An 18,423-nucleotide genomic window follows, 5' to 3' on the forward strand; every position below is an offset into this window, starting at 1 on the left:
TATTTTCTTTGCCGATTATTTTGAACATAAAAAATCATAAATCGTTGCAAAAAAAAATAATTTCGTGAAAGTGAACTATTTCCTTTAACCCTAGTCCCCGACATGTTGCACCCTGTGTCTCACGGCATTAGTCCCACACATCGGGAAAGAAGGCCAACGCCCTTCTCACCCCCTTACCGTATGTAACCACAGAAACCAAAGACAACCAACACAAAGAAAGCAAAATCCCGAGAAAAACAAGTGCAAATCTTCCAACAGTCCAAAGCAAGATTCTTGTCCAAAGATCCCAAGATCTCAAACCGATTGGACCTTCAACGGCGAGAACCACGGCGAGAACCTATCCCGATCACGGCTCGGACGCGAATGAAGACCGCTATGTCTTTCACTCAATATACCCTGATGTCTTCAAACTTGTGCGTTGTTTCTGTTTCCTTTTTGTTTATTGTTCAGATTAGAATAGAAATCATAGTTAGTTTGTTCCAGTCATTTGATCTCATTGGTCGATGAGAGCGTTGTCATAGTAATTTGACGTCGCGTACATTCATCAGGTACTAGTAGCTTACAAAAGAACAGCACCAAACATATTTTCTCAGATCGCCATATGGCGAGTGCAGTGTGTCAGGGGAAAGAAATTAAATAAATGTTTTGTGGCATCCTAGCGCTACAGGGAAATAGGTAAGTTCTGTAACACTTGAAAGCAAGAGCAGCAAGAGGGAGAAGTCGTGGGTGTTTCACCGGATGGTAGCAGCACACGCAGCACACTGCTTTTACAAATTACATGTGTCAAGTTGGGTTTCCATTGAGACGTCAACAAGGCACAAGCCCATTTCTCTAAGGGGGATAATTTTTTCAGTACCTAAATTTCAGTTATTTTGCACTATCATAAGTTCAGTTTGCACTATCGTTGTGAGAAATTTGGTGTCCGGCGGCGTTGGACTGCGAAACTTTCGGTCAGAATTCCTCGGATAGACGGTGCCTGGGATAGACGGTGCAAGGCTACCTGACAGCTGACTTTTAATGACAAGCAGACGCCAGTGGTGAGCCTGTTCTGTCTCTGTCTGTCTTTCCCTACCTCCCTCTCTCTTTCTCTCTTTCTCTCTTTCTCTCTCTCTCTCTCTCTCTCTCTCTCTCTCTCTCTCTCTCTCTCTCTCTCTCTCTCTCTCTCTCTCTCTCTCTCTCTCTCTCTCTCTCTCTCTCTCTCTCTCTCTCTCTCTCTCTCCTCCCTCCCCATGCATACATTATGGTGCGCGCGGCTCGGGACAGCCGACGCCCGGCAGGCTCTGCTCTGAAGGACGCCGTGTCCTGAATATGAGGCTATTATGTATGCGCGCCAGCGCGGCGACGCCATGAATGCTTTTAATGCGTTTGCGTTTTTCGTAACCTTGTGGAACAAATAATGATTTAACGTTATCTTTGGAGCGATTTTAGACTTAATTCCTACATACTTCTAAAAGTTAAAAGTACCGCAGAGAGACTTTGCAATAAATAGGGAGGAATTAGGAGACCTGGGAACCGGGGAAGGGTGACTTTACTCCTATTCACAGTGCTAGCACAGGCGCACGGAGCCCTGCATTCTGCAATGACATGCAGGCAATGAACGTTGGAGTCGAGCCGTGACGCTCGATTCAATGGGCGACCAGACGGAGATGCGCTCAGGTTTTGCTCTTCACCCCGGAAGGAGATGGACGGTGCAATAGTGGTCCGTCATCGATTACGACCAGTCCGGATCTACATATGCTGGGTGCATCAGCTCAGGCGTCGGGTGTGGCAATGATTAAGCGCCACCTTTCAACGGTAACATCGTCTAATTCAATCATCTCTCAACTTCTGTCAGTTTCGTCCATGTTAACTGACATCCAGTCAGGTGTTCAAAGAGCAGTGGACAGTATCAACGGACAGGTGGTAACTGGTAAACCTTTCGCGAGTCGCGTTGGAGGCGCGACAGGGGTGACATATCGTGCATATCTTGCGATAAAGACGTAACAGTGACGGGATATCGTGCAGTGTTGCCGATCGGGTCTAGCGAGACCTGGTGGAAATGTGAAGGCAAAAGGTAAAAGGTCGTCAATCTTTACAGCGTTGGTAAAGATATATAGGTAAAACGGTGTGATAGTGATTAGATATTAGATAGACTTTTTAGCGAGTTCTACGAGCTGTTTTAGAAATATCTATAACTGAAATGAATGACATGTTATCTACGAAAGCGTAACATGGCTGGTGGTGGTAGTTGATCGGCGAACTAATCTGTTCTCCATTCCCTATGTATAAAGTGTGGAAAACTTCGTGACCGGCCGACCTCACATCGCCACTCCGAGCAGCGGGGCCGCCCGGACTCGGAGAGCGCGGCCAAGGTTGCGTCGGCCTGCCGGCGACACCGGAGGCATAGACACGGCACGACGGAGCTGCACCTCTGGACCAGTCGACCACAGAAGACAGCGCGAACCAAGGCCAAGAGAACACGGCGGCCGGACGACGGTGCCCGAGGCAGGAGTGTGCCGCCCGGCCCGAGCGGTGGGGCGCGTGACGTCACGAGGCGCGCCCGGGGTGGGGACTGCGTCGGGGCTGGGCTGCTAAGGGCCTGAGGCTACCCGGCCCCTGGTCCGCTCGTCGACGACAAGATGGCGGTGCCGTGTAGCTCCTCCTCCCGACGGAGGACTGGGGAGGAGGCGAGGTTGGCCGTGACCGAGTCATATAAAAAGCGTGTGTTCGGCAGTTCGGGGCTTCACTTCCTTTCACTTGTGAGCTATTCTCCTGGGAGCTCTCGCTCATTCGTGGTGCTGACGCCGCTCGCGGTTGACGTCTCGACACTTCTCTCACAATGTAAGTACCTGGGGCCTATCTTCAACCCAGTTGGAGGTCTCTGACTGAATTCTTGCACTGCCCTAGTCGCGCCCCTGGCTAGCTGGCCGGCGGAGTGAGAGGGTTTGAGCCTGACTTCGGATCAAGACTCGGCTGTGGTCGGAGATATGTCTCAGGCACAGACACGCACATATACACACACTGGCACTGGGTACTGTGAACTGGGTACTGTGAACTGGGTACTGTGAACTGTGAACTGTGAACTGGGAACTGTGACAAGAGCGACAGGTTGGTTTACATGTCACTGTGAGTCGTGACTGTGAGACACGGTCTTTGGGACTTGACTCATTCCATTTCGGCTCTTCCGCGCTTGACTTATTTGGCTACTATATGAGTCAGTCCCACCCCTTTGGCAATATCGAATCGGTGTTATGATTTGGCTTGGTCATTGTTTCGGTTTTTGTTTCGGCACTTTGGCTATATTCACTTTAGCAGTGCACGGTTACCGTGACATTGCTCGTTTTCTGGCTCTTTTTGTTTGAATTGTTCGCTTTTATTTATTTCGGCCTTTTCAATTACAATATATATTTAATATGTATACCTTCTACGTTCTTTCTCGAGGTTGGAAATGATTGTGGAAACGCTGGCAATATGATGATTCGGACACGAACGGGTTTGTGGGACACATGGTTTTTGGTCGATCAGAATACCCCTAGACAACGGCTAAAGGATTGTTGAGTGTTAAGACGATACCCCTAGACAACGATGAGTAGGATTGTGCAGATGACACAGATTAGAATACCCCTAGACACACGAGGAATATTAGCAGAAGCTACCACAACAGCCAGTAGGCGGGCCTGAATCCTTCCACACACCCACCCTTGACCCACCCTACATCCTCATCCTTCTCCCAGTCATCCTTATCCTTATCCCCATCCCAAACACCACTTATAAATGCACACTGGTGGCTCTGGTCCGGGATGTGATCTTAATCAGTTCGATTAAGAGACCTGGAGATGGGGCATCTCCTTGGCCCTACTGGCTTTTGCTTGTTTAATAACCTTGTTTATTATTTTGTTTATGGTCATTGTTTCCGGCTCCGAACTGTAATCACATTCAGTCTGGGCTCGGCCATCAGTGAAAGTGATTGAGGACGGTAGGTGCAAAACACGCACAAACAAATTCTGAGGGTCGGTTAGTGTTCACAGTACCGCGAGCCTGAGGTTAAGTTTGAAATTGAAAGTCACGGATACGGAATGGACACGATCATTACACACAGACAACGGGACTGGGAAGGTGCGCGGAGGGCGTTGACCTCTTCGCACGGCAAGGGTTACAAACACCTGTAACCATGAGTTATTCGGTGCCTTCATTACCAGAAGGTATTCTTCGGTAATGGTGCAAATTTGCATGTTGATCGGCTCGATCACGAAGCTTGGATGTGTTCCTGCGTCAGCATGCGGTTAGGAGGTTGTGGGTGCCGGGGGTTGCATCTTGATCTGCTCGATCAAGAGACCTGGGCGTGGTCCTGTGCCGACAGGTTGCGAGAAAGTTGTGTGCGTGCTGAGATCTGCATCTCGATCTGCTTGACCTAGAGATCTGGAGGTGTTCCGGATTCGGAATGATGTTAGGAAGTTGTGTGGTTGGCTCCTGATTGGGTATTTTCATTATAACGCTATTTCTATTAGGTTTGACGTTATTCGGCTGGATTTTACTCCGCCTTCAAATGCTATTGTAACCGGCATATTGGGAACATTTTTCGGCTAATTTTGCGGTTGTATGGCTTCCATAATATCTGGAGAATTAAGCTCGGCTAACGTCGGTTTAATTGGTTTCTTAGGGAATTTCGGACATAGGATCCATTCGATAATTTCAGGTGACTTCATTCTGACTTGCATTTACAGCAGCTAGCATCGCCTGGTGACAGTTCGTTTTATATCATTCAAGGTATAATGGTCGATTAATATTTTGGTTCTGTAGCGTGAATTGCATCGGATTTTTGTCATTTCTTTGCTGGTTCTATTTGTATCTCAGCTTCCATTTTTAAGAGCCTATTATTGTACTTCGGTTACGTTTTTTATTGCAACAACATTCATGATTCAATTACAGCACGGGAAGTAACGTTATCTCTTCTCGGTTGGTTTTGTTCCAAGGGCCTATAGTATGACGATGGCCGCGACACAGTAGAGATTTCCTACAAAATTGATAGAATATTTTATGTACCGTTCAATTATTTCAATAGCAGCTATGCTTCGGATGTTTACGTTTCACAGGCGGCTCTCGCAACTCCACTTTATCGGGGTCTCTGTTGGCGAAAGTGCAGCACGGTCGGTGAAAGCTTTCAGGTGGAAGTAGGACACCGCTGTACGCACACGCACTCGCCCAAGGCTAGCGGTGACGTGGTTACTGCGCGCCTCACGGTCAAGGTCACCACAGGCTGTTACACCGATTACACTGGACAGATTCACCGGAGGACAGCAGGGCAGAGTTTGTGAACACCTGGGCTGTGTCAACACCCGTAGTTGGAAAATCATGAAATGTTTAACGTATTACAGTAACATTTTATTTCACAGTAACAGACATTCAAGGTACATATTACAGTAAATACTATTTTCAAACTAAATACTTTTTATCACAATTCAGTTAATGGTTAAATTTGCTGGCTAAATCTTGACTTTCCTTTGATGTGCATGATTGTGGAATTGAGTGTGACCTACGTGTGTTACGTGCTAATTGATCTGTGACATGTGTGTGTGACGCATGAGAATTGATGTGAATGCTTAGTGCTTACAGCGTGACTAATGACACAATGACTAGACGATCATCCCCGTATCAAACAAACATTTGGTCGACGGAGATTTAAGGGATATTAGGTATTGACTTTTGAAACACTTAAGTAAAGTGTGAGGACCCAAAGTAAGCTCAGCTTACCATGACGGAGCAGACGTAACAACGGTTTTGACGTAATGTCTCACAGGATATGTGCAGGACAATCACAGACGGAAATTGTTACTTGGCAGGCGGATACGGTTATTATAATAATTTCGGCACTGATACCTAACGTAGGCACCGGGGTTAATGTGACGGTGATACGGGACGACTCGGCAGCCACGAGGTGGTGCCACCAGCGCGTTGAAAGACTACGGCTGGCATGAGGTCATCTGGCGATCGGGTGCTTGGAGTGTCCGGACGTAGAGTCTTAGATAGGAGGATAAGTCGCCCAACTCTACGGGCCGGGAATAGCGTATAGGGGCAACTCCCCCTGGGCAATACGCGCTGCTCGGCTGCGCCTGATCAGCCAGCCCAGCAGTTTTGGACACTGCCAGTGACGAGGCGCCAGAGGGGTACAGATCGAATAATGGGTGACGTCTGCGTGACCCCACGACAGTCATTGGAAAAGAGGATATCAGTTGCCCTCGTTTCCGTTTTCCTTGTTCTAGCAATATGGAAACCCGAGGGCGTGAAGGCGTCTGCCCGCGGGGTATGACGGAATTGGCGTGGACTGCCCAACCACGGCCCCTTCAGCGACGGGAGGAGACGAGAACTATTATAATTCGTGCCCGAAGCCGACCATTCGGAAGGTTTCGCTCGCGGCGGCGATGCCAATGGCAAATTTCGACTCAGAGACGATTCTCTTGTCGAGGACAGGCTCGTGGCCATCTGCTGACAGTGGTGTCAAGAGGTCATGAAAACCCTTGGGAGAGGGTGGAGGTGTGCGATCGAATTGGTCTGAGGGAGACGATTCGAAGTCTGAGGTATCTTCCTGCGGGTAAGAGGATGGGGAAGATGATGCAAAAAGCTAGAGACGACAGCGAGTCCGCGGACAGCTTGTCTGGGAAGAATCCCCCTCTACGCTTGCGTCAGTTCATGCAGCGGTCACGCTGGAGGTCCACAGGGACCGGTGACCACCAGGTCGCTTAAGTCCTATAGGGATATATAGGGCGAGGAGAGAGTGAGAAAGAACGTGCACAGTTCGGTGCATTTTGGGCGAGGGTGCATCTTTTGTGTGCATCTTTGACGATCTAGCTACTGAGCTGGATTATATTTTTATCTGATTTGGCGTAACTTGCTAGGTGTTCGGCTCCAGGTGAAATGCCCTTTGAACATTTTTTTTTACAGAATTCGAAACAAAAAAATGTTAGGAACGATCAAGTGCGTTGCGATCCAGTGGGCACGACATTGAATAGTCATGAGGACAGACCAATGTCGTTAGCAATGACCAGACGGTTTTGGGCTTTAGTACGGTGAAATATACGGTGAAATATTTTAAGGTCTCGAGAGGTTTTTTTAATGTCCAAATCTACCTAGTACACGTCTGATATCTTGTTGTGGATGAGCACATGATAATTATCGATGGACTGGCAACCCAATTTACCCAGTGACCGCTACTGAATGTCATAACCGCTGGTCTGTTGGCATGGGTGTTTGCAGAGATAGTCGAACCAAAGGTCGGCGAGATCAACTCAACCAGCGACTGCTATCCCATAAAGTCGTGAGTTTCCTTATAAGACAGCAGAGTGACTAACCCACTGTTGGGATAACGTAAAAACATCCTGTGAGAATGTAAGCAACCAAATGGTCGGTTGGCTCTTGTCTCGACTAGCACGATGTCCTCTGACTACTCTGAGAGTGCAAAGGCAGAATATGGTGAGCAGTTGGCGTTCAAGGGTAAATGGTCGCAGGTGTCCTCAGTTCAACCCTTACGATGGCCAGTAATGTCACGAGCAGGATCTCAGCTTATCGGTGGCTAAGACCAGCCGACGTGGGATGACACAGCATGCGATGCAGTCAATCCCAAAGGAACATTCGTTCCCTGCCCTCAGGATCGGTCGACCCCATGCACGTGAGGAACACTTCACGAGTACTGGTACGTCGCTTACCGTATACAAGAGTGGCAATGTTTACTCCTATGAGGGGTCAAACAGCACAAGGGAGACCAAGGCGTGACGGCATCTCAAGTGGTGTTCTGTGTGACTACCAAGCAACCAACCTCCCCGAGACCTTTGTCACTATTCTCGCCCCGCACACTCAATAAGTAGGGACGAAGACATCTGTCGCAGAAGTCCTGACAACAGAACAACTTACTATTTTCTTGTATAACAGAACCCTCCCGTGAGGATCCAAACGACAGGGACAGCAGTACAATTAAAATGCAACTCCTGGAAGGAACGTACTTCCTGCCCAATTTGCAACGGACAGTGAGCGAAAGACATGCGGTACGCAGTACAGGCTAAAGGGTAAACCGTCCAAGCTCTAATTTATTCAGAGCTCACTTACCTTTGGTCTGGTGGGATTTATATGATTGCTTTGCTTGGTTACAAAATTATGCTCTGGTGCAGCAATGGGAGCGAAGAAGGTTGGGTGCTAACGAATGGGGGAAAATAGGCTCTCATGTAGCCATAACCGATGATTAAACACACCTTTCGTTAGAATTGGTTTAGATTTACAGAGGCAAAGACAGCCAAACGGCGTAGCCATGGACAGTAGGCGAGAAAATGGTCATGGTTGTAGGTGATGTCGGTCAATGGACAAATGGAAACAACCGCATTTAACATGTCGTCGCATAATTGTATCGTTTTCGAAGTTAGTTCAAAAGCACATTGGCGGTAATGCGAGTATATAGAAACAAATTGGTTCAGAACCCATAGGTGGTAATCATCATTTAGTTATAAAAAAGGGAGGAATGTGAGAAATTTGGTGTCCGGCGGCGTTGGACTGCGAAACTTTCGGTCAGAATTCCTCGGATAGACGGTGCCTGGGATAGACGGTGCAAGGCTACCTGACAGCTGACTTTTAATGACAAGCAGACGCCAGTGGTGAGCCTGTTCTGTCTCTGTCTGTCTTTCCCTACCTCCCTCTCTCTTTCTCTCTTTCTCTCTTTCTCTCTCTCTCTCTCTCTCTCTCTCTCTCTCTCTCTCTCTCTCTCTCTCTCTCTCTCTCTCTCTCTCTCTCTCTCTCTCTCTCCTCCCTCCCCATGCATACATTATGGTGCGCGCGGCTCGGGACAGCCGACGCCCGGCAGGCTCTGCTCTGAAGGACGCCGTGTCCTGAATATGAGGCTATTATGTATGCGCGCCAGCGCGGCGACGCCATGAATGCTTTTAATGCGTTTGCGTTTTTCGTAACCTTGTGGAACAAATAATGATTTAACGTTATCTTTGGAGCGATTTTAGACTTAATTCCTACATACTTCTAAAAGTTAAAAGTACCGCAGAGAGACTTTGCAATAAATAGGGAGGAATTAGGAGACCTGGGAACCGGGGAAGGGTGACTTTACTCCTATTCACAGTGCTAGCACAGGCGCACGGAGCCCTGCATTCTGCAATGACATGCAGGCAATGAACGTTGGAGTCGAGCCGTGACGCTCGATTCAATGGGCGACCAGACGGAGATGCGCTCAGGTTTTGCTCTTCACCCCGGAAGGAGATGGACGGTGCAATAGTGGTCCGTCATCGATTACGACCAGTCCGGATCTACATATGCTGGGTGCATCAGCTCAGGCGTCGGGTGTGGCAATGATTAAGCGCCACCTTTCAACGGTAACATCGTCTAATTCAATCATCTCTCAACTTCTGTCAGTTTCGTCCATGTTAACTGACATCCAGTCAGGTGTTCAAAGAGCAGTGGACAGTATCAACGGACAGGTGGTAACTGGTAAACCTTTCGCGAGTCGCGTTGGAGGCGCGACAGGGGTGACATATCGTGCATATCTTGCGATAAAGACGTAACAGTGACGGGATATCGTGCAGTGTTGCCGATCGGGTCTAGCGAGACCTGGTGGAAATGTGAAGGCAAAAGGTAAAAGGTCGTCAATCTTTACAGCGTTGGTAAAGATATATAGGTAAAACGGTGTGATAGTGATTAGATATTAGATAGACTTTTTAGCGAGTTCTACGAGCTGTTTTAGAAATATCTATAACTGAAATGAATGACATGTTATCTACGAAAGCGTAACATGGCTGGTGGTGGTAGTTGATCGGCGAACTAATCTGTTCTCCATTCCCTATGTATAAAGTGTGGAAAACTTCGTGACCGGCCGACCTCACATCGCCACTCCGAGCAGCGGGGCCGCCCGGACTCGGAGAGCGCGGCCAAGGTTGCGTCGGCCTGCCGGCGACACCGGAGGCATAGACACGGCACGACGGAGCTGCACCTCTGGACCAGTCGACCACAGAAGACAGCGCGAACCAAGGCCAAGAGAACACGGCGGCCGGACGACGGTGCCCGAGGCAGGAGTGTGCCGCCCGGCCCGAGCGGTGGGGCGCGTGACGTCACGAGGCGCGCCCGGGGTGGGGACTGCGTCGGGGCTGGGCTGCTAAGGGCCTGAGGCTACCCGGCCCCTGGTCCGCTCGTCGACGACAAGATGGCGGTGCCGTGTAGCTCCTCCTCCCGACGGAGGACTGGGGAGGAGGCGAGGTTGGCCGTGACCGAGTCATATAAAAAGCGTGTGTTCGGCAGTTCGGGGCTTCACTTCCTTTCACTTGTGAGCTATTCTCCTGGGAGCTCTCGCTCATTCGTGGTGCTGACGCCGCTCGCGGTTGACGTCTCGACACTTCTCTCACAATGTAAGTACCTGGGGCCTATCTTCAACCCAGTTGGAGGTCTCTGACTGAATTCTTGCACTGCCCTAGTCGCGCCCCTGGCTAGCTGGCCGGCGGAGTGAGAGGGTTTGAGCCTGACTTCGGATCAAGACTCGGCTGTGGTCGGAGATATGTCTCAGGCACAGACACGCACATATACACACACTGGCACTGGGTACTGTGAACTGGGTACTGTGAACTGGGTACTGTGAACTGTGAACTGTGAACTGGGAACTGTGACAAGAGCGACAGGTTGGTTTACATGTCACTGTGAGTCGTGACTGTGAGACACGGTCTTTGGGACTTGACTCATTCCATTTCGGCTCTTCCGCTTGACTTATTTGGCTACTATATGAGTCAGTCCCACCCCTTTGGCAATATCGAATCGGTGTTATGATTTGGCTTGGTCATTGTTTCGGTTTTTGTTTCGGCACTTTGGCTATATTCACTTTAGCAGTGCACGGTTACCGTGACATTGCTCGTTTTCTGGCTCTTTTTGTTTGAATTGTTCGCTTTTATTTATTTCGGCCTTTTCAATTACAATATATATTTAATATGTATACCTTCTACGTTCTTTCTCGAGGTTGGAAATGATTGTGGAAACGCTGGCAATATGATGATTCGGACACGAACGGGTTTGTGGGACACATGGTTTTTGGTCGATCAGAATACCCCTAGACAACGGCTAAAGGATTGTTGAGTGTTAAGACGATACCCCTAGACAACGATGAGTAGGATTGTGCAGATGACACAGATTAGAATACCCCTAGACACACGAGGAATATTAGCAGAAGCTACCACAACAGCCAGTAGGCGGGCCTGAATCCATCCTTTCACCCATCCTTTACCCACTCTACATCCTCATCCTTCTCCCAGTCATCCTTATCCTTGTCCCCATCCCAAACACTACTTATAAATTCACATCGTCTTTTCGCAGGCAATTCCTGTCAAACACAGGTATATCCGGTCATTCCGCACTATTTTAGTTAGTATAGAGGCGATGCCAGATCTGGCATAATAAATGGGTGTGTGGTAGCTCATTTTGCACTAAATCCGGTATATGAGCACTATTCATGATTTCACTGCTGATCACGAGCTACTGCTATGATCACAGTATTCTTGAGCCTTAACGTATTTATTTTTTATGTTGTACGTAAGTTGGACATCAAAGTATGATCCTCCATTCAGCGTATTACTTCCACGATGAAAACGGAATTGGAGCAAGTTTTGTTGCATAGGTCCTGCCCTCTATCGCAATACACCACGCCCGGTGCTGCCCCCTAACGACTAATAGGCATGCTGGGTATATATAGTAAATTTGTGGACAAAAATGCGCATCGCTTAGGTTCGTGGGACAAAATCATGTACGCAAATGTACGGTACACGGTCTGCCTACCGGCTTCATCTGGCTCACGATGCAGCGTGACCACTCATGCTCCTCAGCAAAGTACCACCCCCTCGAAATAAGAGCTGGCTAGGCGTTAGGCCGCTGAACGATGAAACGCTGCTGCGAAATGCTACAATCAAGATCTCCATCTAGTTGATGTGCGTCAATGACAGACACGTCCCTTCCACGACACGTACGGAAGGGACGTCGAGCGCTTCCTACTAAGCATGGGAAAATGCCACCGCAAATTTAGATAAGCATTTGCTACTGCAATGCTGTACCTACATGCCCATAGCGCCGTTAGATAACCTGACAGAATAAAGACAGCAGCACTGGCGGACCAGTACGCTTGGGCGGACGGTAGGACCCAACATCTTCGCGGAAATCGTCATCACTCTCCAATCTCCAGGCTAAGAACCTCGCTCAGTTCACTCTTGGACAAGAAAAGGCAGGATGATCGGCACACGCTGAGGCATATACGTAAGTCAATCTATCCCAATTCCTTGCCAAATCCGTCCAAGAAGCGCGCCTTGCGTCCTATCGGTCCTCTCAAAACGCATGCACCGAAACAGACGCTAATCGACCTGGCAACAAACAATCTGTAGCTAGTACAGACTAGTATTGTAGTTTATTTCTCCATAACATACTAAAATCCTTCTAGATTTAGTAGGGATGCCTAAACATCTACCGAAAATAGTGCGAAATGACAACCATTAGGTGCCATTCAAACTAAAAGTACTGCGAATTAGACTGAAAGTAGTGCTTAAGTCCCTTAAATAGGTGTTATAACTGGTTAGGTGCTAAATGACCCTGTTATACCTCAAATTAACTGGAAATGCCTAGTTTTGCCGATAATACCACAAAATGACCGGTTTTTAGTGCTGAGAAAATTACCATCCTTTCTCTAACTGGCTGTAACACTACTACACCTTTTTGCACTCAAAATAGGCATCTTTTCATTCAATTTCGGCGAATTGCATTCAATTTTAGCGAGCTCTCATTTGCTTCGAATAGAGAGATCGCTAAAATTGAATGCAATTCGCCGAAATTGAATGAAAAGATGCCTATTTTGAGTGCAAAAAGGTGTAGTGTGACCTAGGCCTTGAGTGTGACTTAAGCTCGCGAAATGGAATAGCAGTGTGCTGCTATCGCCGGTGAAACTGGTGAAACACCACTCTGGTCAGAATCGTCTGACAGAACTTTGGGCATTAGTTGAGCAGACGTCACACAAAGGTTTTCCAACCAAGGAGAGGCGCTGTAGGTTTGTAGGTGGTAGGGTACAGGGTATATTGAGTGAAGGGTAGGACGAAGTTTGGTAGGAATTTCTAGTATAACTACTAGAAAACCTACTATATGTGGTCGGGACTAGTAAAAAGTTAGTTCAAACTAGAATATGGTAGCGCTTATGGTTGGCAGTCGTGACGCGCACGTGACAATCATTTCTTAAATTTCTTAAATAACAGGTTTTAAGGGCCGATTAGTGGGCAGATACATTCAATTAGCTATTAATAATTGATTATGCAAACATTCAAGAATCTACATCGTCCAATTCTAGCCAAAATCACGCGGCGCTTCCAGGATTCGAACTCACGACCCTCTGATCCGTAGCCCGATACGCTACCGACTGCGCTACCGAGGACCGCGCGCCGACGATCGGAGAGGCGGATCGCGGGTGCTGGCGTGCAGAGAAATCTTTACCCTGTACGCCGTAGAAGATCGACTGGGTTTCATGAAAAATGGTAGAGGAATTGTCGAAAGAAAATTCATCGATCTATCATTTGAGACTAAGAACCATTGATTCCTTCAAAGGTTGACCGAGATATCGCTCGCCGAAAACAGGCCATTTAACATGTAAACCCTATGGGCTGGTAGGAAGTGTACGCCGTGGAGCAGCAGTGCTACCAACTAACTTCGGCGGGGGCCGGTAGGGTAGGTTTGTAGGTTGTAGGTTTTTAGGTTAGGTTAGGCCTCCGCCTTGACGATGGCAGCCTTTCAGACGATCCTGGTGTAATGGCAGAAGTATTCGCCACTGCATTTGCCAGTGTTTTCTCTACTAACCAAGCAATCTATCACTCTAACCCTCCAACAGCTCACCAGACAGCGTCGAGCCAAATGGCAACCATGGACATCTACCCACAGGATGTGCTGTCTGTGCTACAGGCCTTGGACATCAACTCAGCAGCAGGCTCAGACGATCTTCACCCCATGCTTCTCAGGAACTGTGCCACTGGGCTTGCCTACCCACTCTACCTGCTATTCCAAAGGTCCCTCGGAGAAGGCAAACTCCCAACTCTGTGGAAGTCATCGAGAGTTGTCCCGATTTATAAGAAAGGTTCAAGGTACGACGCACTCAACTACAGACCGATCAGCCTCACTTCTGTGACGTGTAAATGCTTAGAGAGAATCATTGTTCGTCATCTCTCAGCTTACCTGGAAGACAACGGCATCCTGACTGACCACCAGTTCGGATTTCGAGCAGGCAGGTCTACCATGGATCAACTGCTCCTGGTGTACAATGAGGTGTCTCTGCATGTAGACAGTGGAAGTGTCGTTGATGTCGTGATGTTCGACTTCGCCAAATCGTTTGATGTCGTTTCTCACCAAATCCTCCTAACAAAACTTCGTCTCCTTGGTATCCAGGACAGCCTGGTCCGATGGATCGAGGACTTCCTAGTTGACCGACAAATGGCCGTACAGGTGAAGACAAAGCTGAGCAGCCCTCACCGTGTCACCAGTGGTGTCCCCCAGGGCTCTGTTCTGGGACCCATCCTATTTCTGATATTTGTAAACCACGTTGCTAGCAACCTGTCATGCCGTTACAAGGTTTTTGCAGATGACCTGAAGATGTACATGAAAATTCGTCATATCCCGCATGCCAGCTATGACCTCGATTCACAGATGTGCCAGCGTGACATTGATATGCTGCAGAGCACTGCTGAGTCTTGGTGCCTTTCTCTGAATGTTAAAAAGTGTGTTGTCCTTCGTTTTCACAGGAAATTCCACGCTCTCCCCCCTCCATGTTATCACATCTCCAATGCCCCAATCCAGGTTGTCCACTCCCACACCGACCTTGGCGTTGTAGTTGATTCAGACTTGGAGTTTCACAATCATATTACAGCAACGGTTTCAAAAGCCGCGGGTCTAACTCAGAACCTGCTTAAATCTACTGTTTGCAGGTCCCCGGACTTTATGATGACACTCTTCAGCACGCACGTAAGGCCTTTGATCGAGTACTGTTCTTGCGTGTGGCACACCGGATACGTGGGTGACTTAAGGCTCCTCGAGTCAGTCTAGCGGCGTTGGACGAAGCGCGTCCATGGTCTCGGCAACCTAGATTACCACTCTCGACTTAAGGCCCTGAACCAATTTTCGGCCAAGGGCAGGCTCCTCCGAGCTGACATGATACAATGCTGGAAACTCTTCCATGATAAATGTTCAATCAAACCTTCGGATATTTTCGTGCTCTCGCCATCCTCTGGAACCCGAGGCCACCGCTTTAAGTTGCCACACGTCCGTCCCCAAACAGATTTACGTGCCAGATCATTTAGTGTCCGCTGTATCACTCCATGGAACTCTCTACCGGACGAAGTAGTGTCTGAATCAGATTTAACCAGGTTCAAATCCATGTTATCTGCGACGCTGGCTGATACCCTGTTTGTATACTAGTCTCTAGTGCGTATCTAAATGAATTGTGTCCCATGACCGTTAACTGTGTTCCGATTATAATGTTGCTGTTTGTATCTTATCACTCTTGTAAACTCATTCATTTGGTACTTGTAGGCTCACTTTCCCGTTTGGATGTGTTCTCATCCATCGGGCGAGCTCTTTCTATGCGGGTTCCTTCCCTTCTCCCCATCCCTGCATTCATTTTGGCTACTCTCAGACCAAGGGAACCCCAAACAGGTGAGTTGAACAGGTGAGTTGTAGGTTTGTAGGTTGTAGGTTGTAGGTTAGGTTAGTTCAGGTTAGGTTAGGTTTGTTTAGGTTTTGTTAGAATGAAGTACCTCCAGGCATAGAGCCTCTCCTTGGTTGGAAAACCTTCATGTGACGTCTGCTCTACTAATACCAAACTTTGTCAGCTGAGAATATATAAGCCTGAGCCCCACCCATACCACACTGCTAAGTTTGTTCACAGTTGGCTGACAGGAAATGCCAGCCATTCAAGTATGGTGCTTTGGAGATGGTTGAGGAGAGCGAGCATTTTCATGCTTTTTACTACCGTAAAATGGGGTGTTAAGGGACAGTTTTGAGGTGTTTTGTTATATAACTCAGGAGGGTTGGAGATAGAAGCATCAAATTGTCAGCATTTTATGTGGAATTTGGTGCTTTACATGCCTGCCACATTTAAGTTTTTAAGATTTATACCTGAATATAATTTTTCATTATTTTTCATCACTGTCCCTTAGCACCCCAATGTGGGGTGTTAAGGGACACCTATATTATTCCAAGAAATGGTCATCAAATGGCCACAATTGGGGTGTGGAAGGGCACACAATTTATTTATTGAAATGTTTTGCATATTCTGTCACAAAACAAGTCAGGTTCATTCACCACTAATGACCTTTTTAGCCAATTACGTGTAATGCAGTTTACGCTTGTGGAAAATGTGCTAATTATAAAGGTAAACAGAACCAAAAAGTAATATTCTGTCATCAATAAAAACTGTTGCCGACAAATTGCACCTATGCAAGGCGGTACGGGCGAGAGACTCGGCGCTGCCGAGCCGAACCGCCGCCGCGCCGCCGAGCCGAGCGCCGTCCGCGGTCGCGGGACGCTGGCGTCCCCTCTGACCCGGCTGGCCGGCCGGCACGGCAGGGCGGCTCCCTGTTTGCGTAGGACCGGCCCAGGTCCGGACCATTGTGTGGGGCACGCACGTGCGCGCCCAGCGTGTGTGTCTTCCGGGTGGAGCGCTGGACGCCCGGGCCATTTTTAGCCTTTTCTGTGTGCTCTGACCGTCCTCAACGCGTCTTGTTTTCACCCCCCTGTCGCCGTATATAAACTAGTTGTAAACACCCCCGGCCTCACTTCACCTTTCGACTTCGACGGGGACACTGCGCTGCCCCGCTCTCTTCCCGGTACGTTTCGCTGCCTTGAAATATAGTGAACTAGAAGACAAAGTGTGTGAGAAGCCCGAGTGAGAAGTGAAACAGTGCGCGGTCTACACACAGATGAGATATTCGACGGAGATGCGGCAGGCGTATCGGTTCCGGTGACCAGGTCTACTGACTATCCTTTTTTCATCCTAAAACATTCCTAAAACTCTCTAAGAAGGGGGTTCCTTTGTCGTCGGCATCCGGCACTCTCATATTTTAGGCCCTAACATACTCCCTAAGAAGGGGGTTCCTTTGTCGTCGGCATCCGGCGCTCTCATATTTTAGGCCCTAACATACTCCCTAAGAAGGGGGTTCCTTTGACGTCGGTATCCGGCGCTCTCATATTTTAGGCCCTAACATACTCCCTAAGAAGGGGGTTCCTTTGACGTCGGCATCCGGCGCTCTCTTATTTAGGCCCTAACATACGCCCTAAGAAGGGGGTTCCTTTGCCGTCGGTATCCGGCGCTCTTTTATTAGGTCCAAATATACTTCCTAAGAAGGAGGTTCCTTAGTCGTCGGCATCCGGCGCTCTATCCTGTATCCAATATTTAGTTGTATCTTAACTAGGCTAACGTGATAGGTTATAACATTTATTTTCCCAATTTTCCAATTAAACCATTTTCCTCCTGGATCTCGGTCACCAAACAACCAAATGCTGTGCGATGCGCGATTAAATACAGTCCACACCATGAAAGGAGATTCGAACGAAAGCGTCGCCAACATTTTCTGGTCCTCCGGGCCGGATGGTCCTGGCCTGAAGTGAGAACTGATGACCTTCGTGGCTGCCCGTCGCCGACTTAGGGATTGATTGTAGGTTACAAGCTGTGCCTCGTGTGTGCCAGTCGGATCGAGAAGAAAATTCCGATGATGGAAGATTCGACTCAGGCGGAGAACACAGAGACGGCGACGGTGAGTCAGGACACTGCCGGCGAGGAAGCTGGAGACACTGCATGCGTGTTGAAGCACCTGAAACTTCAGCGCGGGCGCAAGGCCGCCGCGTTTACTCGTGCCTGTAACACGGCGGAGGCTCAGATCGCGCGCCGAGCTAGCGAGGAAGAACTAAAGAAGCGGCTCGAAACCCTGAATGCGACACTGGATGGTTTCATGGAGGCCAATGACACCTATGTTGAGAAGGTGCAGGAGGTCTGCGAACTGGAAGAAGCGGAAGAGTACGCCACCCGACTGACGGCACGGTACGCCGAGACGGTGAAAAGAATTGAAGAGGCGACTACGCACCGACCAGTGAGCTGCTGCGCGGCGTCGCAAGCAGATGACAGACCACCACCATCAAAGTTGCATCACGGGGGGAGTAGAGCGAACGGATCCCGTGTTTCAGGGGTCTCCAGAGCGGCGTCCAGGGAAGCTGTAATAACGGCAGAGATGAGAAGCCTGGAGCTGAAGCATTTGAAAGCCAGGCAAGACAGAGAAAGGCAGCTGAGAAACCAGGAAGCAGAAAGAACAGCTCAGAGGAGAAGAGAAGAAGACAGGATGGAAGAAGAGAAGAAGATGATGGAGGAAAAGGAGTTAGAAGAGGAGGTGGAACGAGCGCAGCAGAGGGCAAGAC

General features: G+C 48.7%; 1 protein-coding gene across 9 annotated transcripts in view; it reads left to right on the top strand.

Moving 5' to 3' along the window:
- Window positions 1–586: 586 nt before the first annotated feature.
- The window catches only part of LOC122384912 (E3 UFM1-protein ligase 1-like), a 34,761-nt gene continuing 16,924 nt past the window's right edge, over window positions 587–18,423 (top strand). The window contains exon 1 of one of the 9 annotated variants that reach the window (XM_043372728.1): window positions 587–675. The gene's annotated coding sequence lies outside the window, so the exon portion shown is untranslated. Of the gene's footprint in view, window positions 676–13,481; window positions 13,506–13,627; window positions 13,696–13,718; window positions 13,786–13,859; window positions 14,106–14,494; window positions 14,980–15,556; window positions 15,670–18,423 lie in introns of those variants that run through there. The other 8 variants (XM_043372738.1, XM_043372732.1, XM_043372730.1 and 5 more) reach the window with 8 other exon arrangements.

The sequence above is a fragment of the Amphibalanus amphitrite genome, unplaced genomic scaffold, assembly GCF_019059575.1.
Source record: "Amphibalanus amphitrite isolate SeventyFive unplaced genomic scaffold, NRLGWU_Aamphi_draft 000203F_arrow, whole genome shotgun sequence".
Taxonomy (NCBI): Eukaryota; Metazoa; Arthropoda; class Thecostraca; order Balanomorpha; family Balanidae; genus Amphibalanus; species Amphibalanus amphitrite.